Source organism: Hyla sarda, chromosome 3, assembly GCF_029499605.1.
Source record: "Hyla sarda isolate aHylSar1 chromosome 3, aHylSar1.hap1, whole genome shotgun sequence".
NCBI lineage: Eukaryota > Metazoa > Chordata > Amphibia > Anura > Hylidae > Hyla > Hyla sarda.
Genome location: NC_079191.1, coordinates 61397035 through 61408866, shown reverse-complemented (window position 1 = coordinate 61408866; position 11832 = coordinate 61397035).

The window sequence follows — 11832 nt, the reverse complement described above, 5'->3', positions numbered from 1 at the left end:
TCTTTGAGTGGCCCCTCAATGTTGTGGAAACGGGTGGAGGACATTGTCTCCATTAGAATGGGTCCCCCTACGATGCTTTGGCTGTTGATCTGAAGTGCATTCTGTGCTTTGGAACCTCGGGGGCAAACTGTATTTCTGTTATTAATTTTTAGTTTAGCAATTCCCACCGCAACATGGTTAACCTCTATCCTAAATTTCTGCACAAAATTGATAACAGACATTCCAAGAAATATTTTGCCAAATAAAAATATATAAAATATTGATGAAATTGATGAATAATAATAACAGCAAAAATAACAGTTTTTGATTAAAAAACAAAAAAACTAAAATAATTTATAAAATATTTTGCTCCTGCCCCCTTCCCCCAAAAATAAAAAAAACATATATTACCCTTAAAATTTATGAATAAAGAAACAAAAAATAACACATACCCCAAACATTACAAACACAAAACCCCCAAAAACCTAACAATAGTCTCTGTCAACATCATCCTGGGAGGGATAATACACTGCACTGCAATAGAAATATAAATCCCTATCATCTATATCTCAATGGGTTCCATCTTTTCTTTTGTTCTTTTTTCTAATGCGGTTTTATAATCCCTGAGACAAGTAGTTCTGGCCCTAGAGTGTTAGATATATTAGCGTCTGTAGCATGTATAAGGGACATGTTATCATACCTGTGTCTTTTTATAGGTGATTGATTCCCGGTGAGAGGGTGAAAGGGACCTATACCCCCGTCAGCTGCAGGAAAGGAACAAAGAGACAGGTAATTAATATTTATATTAATTACTGATAACAATCAGGCTAGATATAACATCTAAACCTGCAAAGATGTCATAGTCTCTACCTTATACATGAAGATATATGTGTTTTTAATAAGTATATCGTCTATAGACAGCTTCTTATATAACACAACCATGTCTCAGGTACAGAGATTAGGAACATTTATGATTTCTAATATCTGTTTTTTATTTGTAGTAATCCCTTTTTCAATAGACTGACCGCAAATTTAAGACATAATTGTACTGTAAAGAAAAATCTATAAGTTAATGTAATAAATCACATATTATAACTGATTATTGCCATTTAAAACTATGAAAAATACATTATGTTGATTATAAAACAGAAATACAGAATGGAGACAACCGTCTGTGGCTCAAGCTCGACTGCCCATTTCTTTGAGTGGCCCCTCAATGTTCTGGAAACGGGTGGAGGACATTGTCTCCATTAGAATGGGTCCCCCTAAGATGCTTCGGCTGTTGATCTGAAGTGAATTCTGTGCTTTGGAATCTCGGGGGCAAACTGTATTTCTGTTATTAATTTTTAGTTTAGCAATTCCCACCGCAACATGGTTAACCTCTATCCTAAATTTCTGCACAAAATTGATAAAAGACATTCCAAGAAATATTTTGCCAAATAAAAATATATAAAATATTGATGAAGTTGATGAATAATAATAACAACAAAAATAACAGTTTTTGATTAAAAAACAAATAAACAATAATAATTTATCAAATATTTTGCTCCTGCCCCCTTCCCCAAAAATAAAAAAACATATATTACCCTTAAAATTTATGAATAAAGAAACAAAAAATAACACATACCCCAAACATTGCAAACACAAAACCCCCAAAAACCTAACAATAGTCTCTGTCAACATCATCCTGGGAGGGATAATACACTGCACTACAATAGAAATAAAAATCCCTATCATCTATACCTCAATGGGTTCCATCTTTTCTTTTGTTCTTTTTTCTAATGCGGTTTTATAATCCCTGAGACAAGTAGTTCTGGCCCTAGAGTGTTATATATATTAGCGTCTGTAGCATGTATAAGGGACATGTTATCATACCTGTGTCTTTTTATAGGTGATAAATGCCCGGTGATAGGGTGAAAGGGACCTATACCCCCGTCAGCTGCAGGAAAGGAACAAAGAGACAGGTCATTAATATTTATATTGATTACTGATAACAATCAGGCTAGATATAACATCTATACCTGCAGAGATGTCATAGTCTCTACCTTATACATTAAGATATATGTGTTTTTAATAAGTATATCGTCTATAGACAGCTTCTTATATAACACAACTGTGTCTCAGGTACAGAGATTAGGAACATTTATGTTTTCTAATATCTGTTTTTTATTTGTAGTCATCCCTTTTTCAATAGACTGACCGCAGATTTAAGACATAACTGTACTGTAAAGAAAAATCTATAAGTTAATGTAATAAATCACATACTATAACTGATTATTGCCATTTAAAACTATGAAAAATACATTATGTTGATTATAAAACAGAAATACAGAATGGAAACAACCGTCTGTGGCTCAAGCTCGACTGCCCCTTTCTTTGAGTGGCCACTCAATGTTGTGGAAACGGGTGGAGGACATTGTCTCCATTAGAATGGGTCCCCTTACGATGCTTCGGCTGTTGATCTGAAGTGCATTCTGTGCTTTGGAACCTCGGGGGCAAACTGTATTTCTGTTATTAATTTTTAGTTTAGCAATTCCCACCGCAACATGGTTAACCTCTATCCGAAATTTCTGCACAAAATTGATAACAGACATTCCAAGAAATATTTTGCCAAATAAAAATATATAAAATATTGATGAAATTGATGAATAATAATAATAACAACAAAAATAACAGTTTTTGATTAAAAAACAAAAAAACTAAAATAATTTATAAAATATTTTGCTCCTGCCCCCTTCCCCCAAAAATAAAAAAACATATATTACCCTTAAAATTTATGAATAAAGAAACAAAAAATAACACATACCCCAAACATTGCAAACACAAAACCCCCAAAAACCTAACAATAGTCTCTGTCAACATCATCCTGGGAGGGATAATACACTGCACTGCAATAGAAATAAAAATCCCTATCATCTATATCTCAATGGGTTCCATCTTTTCTTTTGTTCTTTTTTCTAATGCGGTTTTATAATCCCTGAGACAAGTAGTTCTGGCCCTAGAGTGTTATATATATTAGCGTCTGTAGCATGTATAAGGGACATGTTATCATACCTGTGTCTTTTTATAGGTGATTAATGCCCGGTGAGAGGGTGAAAGGGACCTATACCCCCGTCAGCTGCAGGAAAGGAACAAAGAGACAGGTAATTAATATTTATATTAATTACTGATAACAATCAGGCTAGATACAACATCTAAATCTGCAAAGATGTCATAGTCTCTACCTTATACATGAAGATATATGTGTTTTTAATAAGTATATCGTCTATAGACAGCTTCTTATATAACACAACTGTGTCTCAGGTACAGAGATTAGGAACATTTATGTTTTCTAATATCTGTTTTTTATTTGTAGTAATCCCTTTTTCAATAGACTGACCGCAGATTTAAGACATAACTGTACTGTAAAGAAAAATCTATAAGTTAATGTAATAAATCACATACTATAACTGATTATTGCCATTTAAAACTATGAAAAATACATTATGTTGATTATAAAACAGAAATATAGAATGGAAACAACCGTCTGTGGCTCAAGCTCGACTGCCCCTTTCTTTGAGTGGCCCCTCAATGTTGTGGAAACGGGTGGAGGACATTGTCTCCATTAGAATGGGTCCCCCTACGATGCTTCGGCTGTTGATCTGAAGTGCATTCTGTGCTTTGGAACCTCGGGGGCAAACTGTATTTCTGTTATTAATTTTTAGTTTAGCAATTCCCACCGCAACATGGTTAACCTCTATCAGAAATTTCTGCACAAAATTGATAACAGACATTCCAAGAAATATTTTGCCATATAAAAATATATAAAATATTGATGAAATTGATGAATAATAATAATAACAACAAATATAACAGTTTTTGATTAAAAAACAAAAAACTAAAATAATTTATAAAATATTTTGCTCCTGCCCCCTTCCCCCAAAAATAAAAAAACATATATTACCCTTAAAATTTATGAATAAAGAAACAAAAAATAACACATACCCCAAACATTGCAAACACAAAACCCCCAAAAACCTAACAATAGTCTCTGTCAACATCATCCTGGGAGGGATAATACACTGCACTGCAATAGAAATAAAAATCCCTATCATCTATATCTCAATGGGTTCCATCTTTTCTTTTGTTCTTTTTTCTAATGCGGTTTTATAATCCCTGAGACAAGTAGTTCTGGCCCTAGAGTGTTATATATATTAGCGTCTGTAGCATGTATAAGGGACATGTTATCATACCTGTGTCTTTTTATAGGTGATTGATGCCCGGTGAGAGGTTGAAAGGGACCTAAACCCCCGTCAGCTGCAGGAAAGGAACAAAGAGACAGGTAATTAATATTTATATTAATTACTGATAACAATCAGGCTAGATACAACATCTAAACCTGCAAAGATGTCATAGTCTCTAACAAAAAATAACACATACCCCAAACATTGCAAACACAAAACGCCCAAAAACCTAACAATAGTATTTGTCAACACAGGGGCGGACACAGACAGCAGAGGGCCCCTGTGCAAAGAATGTGCCTGCCCCCCCCCCCCCCCCACCACCACCAGCACTGTGCCCCCTCATGTACCTAGACCCCACCGGAGTGCCTCCACTTACCCCGCCCGTGTAGTGTCGCCACTTGCCTTGTCCACCACAGGTGGATGGAACGGCTCCTGAGGTGGGCTCCGGGTGGCTCCTGTCCCTCTCAGTGTGCGGACCAGGCCCCATGAGTACTCCCCTGAGTCAGCCTGACCCTTATCTAGCTGGCAGGCAGAGGGCAGTGCTCCCCTTTACATTCGCACCCCTTGACTTAGTACGACACCCCTTGGCACCCCCTGGTTCCTTGGCTCCTTATGTCTTTTCTGTTGTCTTTATTTTTTTTCTTCATCTGGTCCAGACACCAGGATTTCTTCCATCTTCTCTGCAGAGTCTGACACCTGGACATCATTGGTTCCTTAATTTGTCAGTAGATCCTCATCCTCTGTATGATGACAATAATCATTATAACCTTGCCAAATACTGTACCACCTGAATATAATACTGCCAACCACTGTACCCCCTGAATAATGCCAACCACTGTACCCCTGAATATAATACTGCTAACCACTGTACCCCTGAATATAATACTGCCAAATACTGTACCCCTGAATATAATACTGCCAACCACTGTACTCTATTAATATAATACTGCCAACCTCTGTACTCCATTAATATAATACTGCCAACCACTGTACTCCATGAATATAATACTGACAAATACTGTACCAACCACTGAATCATCCCATACACCCCACGCACTCCATCCTCAGTCTCCTCATCACCCCATATACCCCACACACCCCATCCTCAGTCTCCTCATTACCCCATACACCCCACACACCCCATCCTCAGTCTCCTCATCACCCCATGCACTCCATCCTCAGTCTCCTCATCACCCCACGCACCCCATCCTCAGTCTCATCATCACCACATGCACTCCATCCTCAGTCTCCTCATCACCCCATACACCCCATGCACTCCATCCTCAGTCTCCTCATCACCCCATGCACTCCATCCTCAGTCTCCTCATCACCCCATGCACTCCATCCTCAGTCTCCTCATCACCCCATACACCCCATGCACTCCATCCTCAGTCTCCTCATCACCCCATGCACTCCATCCTCAGTCTCCTCATCACCCCCATACACCCCACGCACTCCATCCTCAGTCTCCTCATCACCCCATATACCTTAAGCACCTCATCATTATTACACAGCTGACACACCCACATCAGGGCTGCCGTCAGAAATGTTGGGGCCCCTTACACAGGTCAAGGCCTCCTTCAACCCCTCCCCGCCCCCAAGTAATTTTTAGATTGCATATACTTATCAATGCTGTGCCATAGCACAGAATTGATCAGTGTTATTGGCGCTACCTTACTACAGGCTGTTGAAGCTTTCTGCACTAAAAGATGCACAGATCAGACGAGCCGGAGGCAGATAGGTACCCTCCGCTGAGTTGATCGGGACACCACAATTTTGCTGTGGTCCTGATCAGCTCCTCTGGGCTATCTGGCAACCTATTTTCATACTTTTAGATGCTGCAATGAACTTTGATTGTGGCATCTAATGTGGTTAATGCTGGACATCACCCTGATTGGTGAACTCTGGCATTAGCCACATGTCCCAGCTCTAACCAACCGGTTATGAAGCACAGAGCTGGAGGGGGGCAGGACGTACATTTACACCCTGCAACCTTAAGGAAATACACATATACAGCCTCATATGCGTACACAGCCTCTATATACTCATACACAGCGCCAATACACACATATAGTCATGGCCGTAAATGTTGGCACCCCTGAAATTTTTCTATAAAATTCTCACAGAACAGGATTGCAGTAACACATGTTTTGCTATACACATGTTTATTCCCTTTGTGTGTATTGGAACTAACCCCCAAAAAAGGGAGGAAAAAGCAAATTGGACATAATGTCATACTTTAATGTCACAAATTATTGGAACCCTTTCAAAATTGTGGATAAATAAGATTGTTTCAAGCATGTGATGTTCCTTTAAACTCACCTGGGGCAAGTAACAGGTGTGGGCAATATCAAAATCACACCTGAATGCAGATAAAAAGGAGAGAAGTTCACTTAGTCTTTGCATTGTGTGTCTGTGTGTGCCACACTAAGCATGGACAACAGAAAGAGGAGAAGAACTGTCTGAGGACTTGAGAACCAAAATCGTGGAAAAATATCAACAATCTAAAGGTTACAAATCCATCTCCAGAGATCTAGATTTTCCTTTGTCCACAGTGCGCAACATTATCAAGAAGTTTACAACCCATGGCACTGTAGATAATCTCCCTGGGCATGGATGGAAGAGAAAAATTAATTAAAGGTGTAAACGCAGGATAGTCCGGATGGTGGATAAGCAGACCCAAACAAGTTCCAAAGATATTCAAGCTGTCCTGCAGGCTCAGGGAGCATCAGAGTCAGCGCGAACTATCAGTCGACATTTAAATGAAATGAAACGCTATGGAGGGGACCCAGGAGGACCCCACTGCTGACACTGAGACATAAAAAAGCAAGACTACATTTTGCCAAAATGAACTTGATTAACCAAAATCCTTCTGGGAAAACGTCTTGTGGACAGATGAGACCAAGATAGAGCTTTTTGGTTAAGCACATCATTCTACTGTTTACCGAAAACGGAATGAAAACTACAAAGAAAAGAGCACAGTACCTACAGTGACATATGGTGGAGGTCAATGATGTTTTGGGGTTGTTTTGCTGCCTCTGGCACTGGGGGCCTTGAATGTGTACAAGACATCATGAAATCTGAGGATTACCAACAGATTTTGGGTCGCACTGTACAGCCCAGTGTCAGAAAGCTGGGTCTGCGTCCGAGATCTTGGGTCTTCCAGCAGGACAATGACCCCAAACATACGTCAAAAAGCCCCCAGAAATTGATGGCAACAAAGCGCTGGAGAGTTCTGAAGTGGCCAGCAATGAGTCCAGATCTAAATATCATTGAACACCTGTGGAGAGATCCTTAAATTACTGTTGGGAAAAGGCGCCTCTTCCAATAAGAGACCTGGAGCAGTTTGCAAAGGAAGAGTGGTCCAACACTCCGGCTGTGAGGTGTAAGAAGCTTATTGATGGTTATAGGAAGACACTGATTTCAGTTATTTTTTCCAAAGGGTGTGCGACCAAATATTAAGTTAAGGGTGCCAATAATTTTGTCCAGACCATTTTTGGAGTTTGGTGTGACATTATGTCCAATTTGCTTTTTTTCCTCCCTTTTTTGGTTTAGTTCTAATACACACAAAGGGAATAAACATGTGTATAGCAAAACATGTGTTACTGCAATCCTTTTCTGTGAGAAATACTTATTTTTCTTGAAAAATTTCAGGGGTGCCAACATTTACCATTATGACTGTATATGGCACTGAATACATAATCTGAGACTTTAAAACCTCACTTTTAATACTTCTTCTAAAAACCATATATCAAAAAAGAAAGTGAATAGAACTGTATTTATACATATCTGCATCTATTTCCGGCCACCATCTTAGTAGCCATATTAATACTTGCCACCTGTTCACACCGACCATATATGCACACTTGCCTGAGTGAACTTCCAATTTTCAACATCAATGTGTTAGTCTTATATACAATCATGTGTTCCATGTCCATCGCAGGATCCTTGTCAGTTATTTTATGTATTTGCATGTATTCAGAATTAGTAGTGTTAGTTTTGTAGTCACACTCATTATTAGTATATTATTGAGAGTTTTAGCACACTCCAAAACATCAATGCATAAATCCTCTCTCTGGCAGACTACATTCTCAGTCTCTTACTGCATGCTATCAAATGAATGGCATTTAACCCATAGAGTGCATACAACATAACTGTTCTGATGGCGGCCATAACACATACACACACACTACCCCTATATACACACACACATGGCCATCATACACAGCTTCTATATGCACATACACTGCCTCTATATACACACATGCATCATAAATATATACACTGCCTCTATATACACACACAGCCATCATACACACATACACAGCTGCTATATGCACACACTGCCCCTTTATACACACATGGCCATCATACACATACACAGCTTCTATATGCATATACACTGCCACTATATAGACACACACTGCCATCATACACACATATCAGCCACTATACACAAACACTGCCACTATATAGACACACACGGCCATCATACACACATATACAGCCACTATATACACATACACTGCCACTATATATACACACACTGCCATCATACACACATATACAGCCACTATACACATACACTGCCACTATATAGACACACACTGCCATCATACACACATATACAGCCACTATATACACATACACTGCCACTATATAGACACACACTGCCCCTTTATACATACATGGCCATCATACACAAACACAGCTTCTATATGCATATACACTGCCACTATATAGACACACACTGCCATCATACACACATGGCCATAAATAAATACACTGCCTCTATATACACACACTGCCCCTGTATACACACATGGCCATCATACACATACACAGCTTCTATATACACATACACAGCTTCTATATAAACATACACAGCTTCTATATACACGTATACAGCTTCTATATACACACACTGCCCAATTATACGCACACATGGCCATCATACACATACACAGCTTCTATATATACATAGACAGCTTCTATATACACATACACAGCTTCTATATAAACATACACAGCTTCTATATACACATAGACAGCCATCATACACACACACTTTGTCCCCATATACACACACACACACACACACATACACAGCCATCATACACTGCCCCCATACAAGTAAGTACCTGTGTGCAGTGTAGTCTGCTGCTCCGCTCCTCTATTGCAGGCAGTGGGCAGGAAGAGGAGGAACACGTGATCTGACGTCACTGGCCAGCTGCTACTACAGGCCCTGCTGGTAACTGAGAGCCGCGCACAGGCATGTCTCATACCAACTGCAGCCCCTGACATTATAAAGTGACAGAGTGCTGCCCTCCGGACGGCGCTCCCTCTCGCTCCAGCTTCGCTGGCCAGTCTGGGCAACAGACAGGGCAGGGCTGGAACATAAGAAAAAAGAATATGATGTAGTCAGTCAGTGTACAGTAAGACTCCCCCCCCCCCCAGCCGTCAGTGAGTGACAGTCACTCACTGACTCGCAAGAAAGAGTGTTGGGGCCAGTTGGGCCTCCCTGAGGGTCCAAGCCCCTTACTGGGGTACCGGTTGTACCCCCCTGATGACGGCACCTGGCCTGTCCGTCTCGCCCGGCCGGTTTAAAGGTAAATTACTGCTGTCAGCGGCAGGTCCGGGACCTGTTGCTGCAGCATTTAGTATGAAGTACTGGCAGGGGGCCCTGCAGGGGCCCAGACTGTGACCTGGGCCACTAGGTGGGCCCCCTAACACGCTGGGCCCCTGTGCAGCCGAACCGGTTGAACAAGTGATATGTCCGCCCCTGTGTCAACATCATCCTGGGAGGGATAATACACTGCACTACAATAGAAATAAAAATCCCTATCATCTATATCTCAATGGGTTCCATCTTTTCTTTTGTTCTTTTTTCTAATGCGGTTTTATAATCCCTGAGACAAGTAGTTCTGGCCCTAGAGTGTTATATATTAGCGTCTGTAGCATGTATAAGGGACATGTTATCATACCTGTGTCTTTTTATAGGTGAATAATGCCCGGTGAGAGGGTGAAAGGGACCTATACCCCCGTCAGCTGCAGGAAAGGAACAAAGAGACAGGTAATTAATATTTATATTAATTACTGATAAAAATCAGGCTAGATACAACATCTAAACCTGCAAAGATGTCATAGTCTCTACCTTATACATGAAGATATATGTGTTTTTAATAAGTACATCGTCTACAGACAGCTTTTTATATAACACAACCATGTCTCAGGTACAGAGATTAGGAACATTTATGATTTCTAATATCTGTTTTTATTTGTAGTAATCCCTTTTTCAATAGACTGACCGCAGATTTAAGACATAACTGTACTGTAAAGAAAAATCTATAAGTTAATGTAATAAATCACATACTATAACTGATTATTGCCATTTAAAACTATGAAAAATACATTATGTTGATTATAAAACAGAAATACAGAATGGAGACAACCATCTGTGGCTCAAGCTCGACTGCCCATTTCTTTGAGTGGCCCCTCAATGTTCTGGAAACGGGTGGAGGACATTGTCTCCATTAGAATGGGTCCCCCTACGATGCTTCGGCTGTTGATCTGAAGTGCATTCTGTGCTTTGGAATCTCGGGGGCAAACTGTATTTCTGTTATTAATTTTTAGTTTAGCAATTCCCACCGCAACATGGTTAACCTCTATCCTAAATTTCTGCACAAAATTGATAAAAGACATTCCAAGAAATATTTTGCCAAATAAAAATATATAAGATATTGATGATGTTGATGAATAATAATAACAACAAAAATAACAGTTTTTGATTAAAAAACAAATAAACAATAATAATTAATAAAATATTTTGCTCCTGCCCCCTTCCCCAAAAATAAAAAAACATATATTACCCTTAAAATTTATGAATAAAGAAACAAAAAATAACACTTACCCCAAACATTGCAAACACAAAACCCCAAAAAACCTAACAATAGTGTCTGTCAACATCATCCTGGGAGGGATAATACACTGCACGACAATAGAAATAAAAATCCCTATCATCTATATCTCAATGGGTTCTATCTTTTCTTTTGTTCTTTTTTCTAATGCGGTTTTATAATCCCTGAGACAAGTAGTTCTGGCCCTAGAGTGTTATATATATTAGCGTCTGTAGCATGTATAAGGGACATGTTATCATACCTGTGTCTTTTTATAGGTGATTGATGCCCGGTGAGAAGGTGAAAGTGACCTATACCCCCGTCAGCTGCAGGAAAGGAACCAAGAGACAGGTAATTAATATTTATATTAATTACTGATAACAATCAGACTAGATATAACATCTAGACCTGCAGAGATGTCATTGTCTCTACCTTATACATGAAGATATATGTGTTTTTAATAAGTATATCGTCTATAGACAGCTTCTTATATAACACAACTGTGTCTCAGGTACAGAGATTGGGAACATTTATGATTTCTAATATCTGTTTTTTATTTGTAGTAATCCCTTTTTCAATAGACTGACCGCAGATTTAAGACATAACTGTACTGTAAAGAAAAATCTATAAGTTAATGTAATAAATCACATACTATAACTGATTATTGCCATTTAAAACTATGAAAAATACATTATGTTGATTATAAAACAGAAATACAGAATGGAGACAACCGT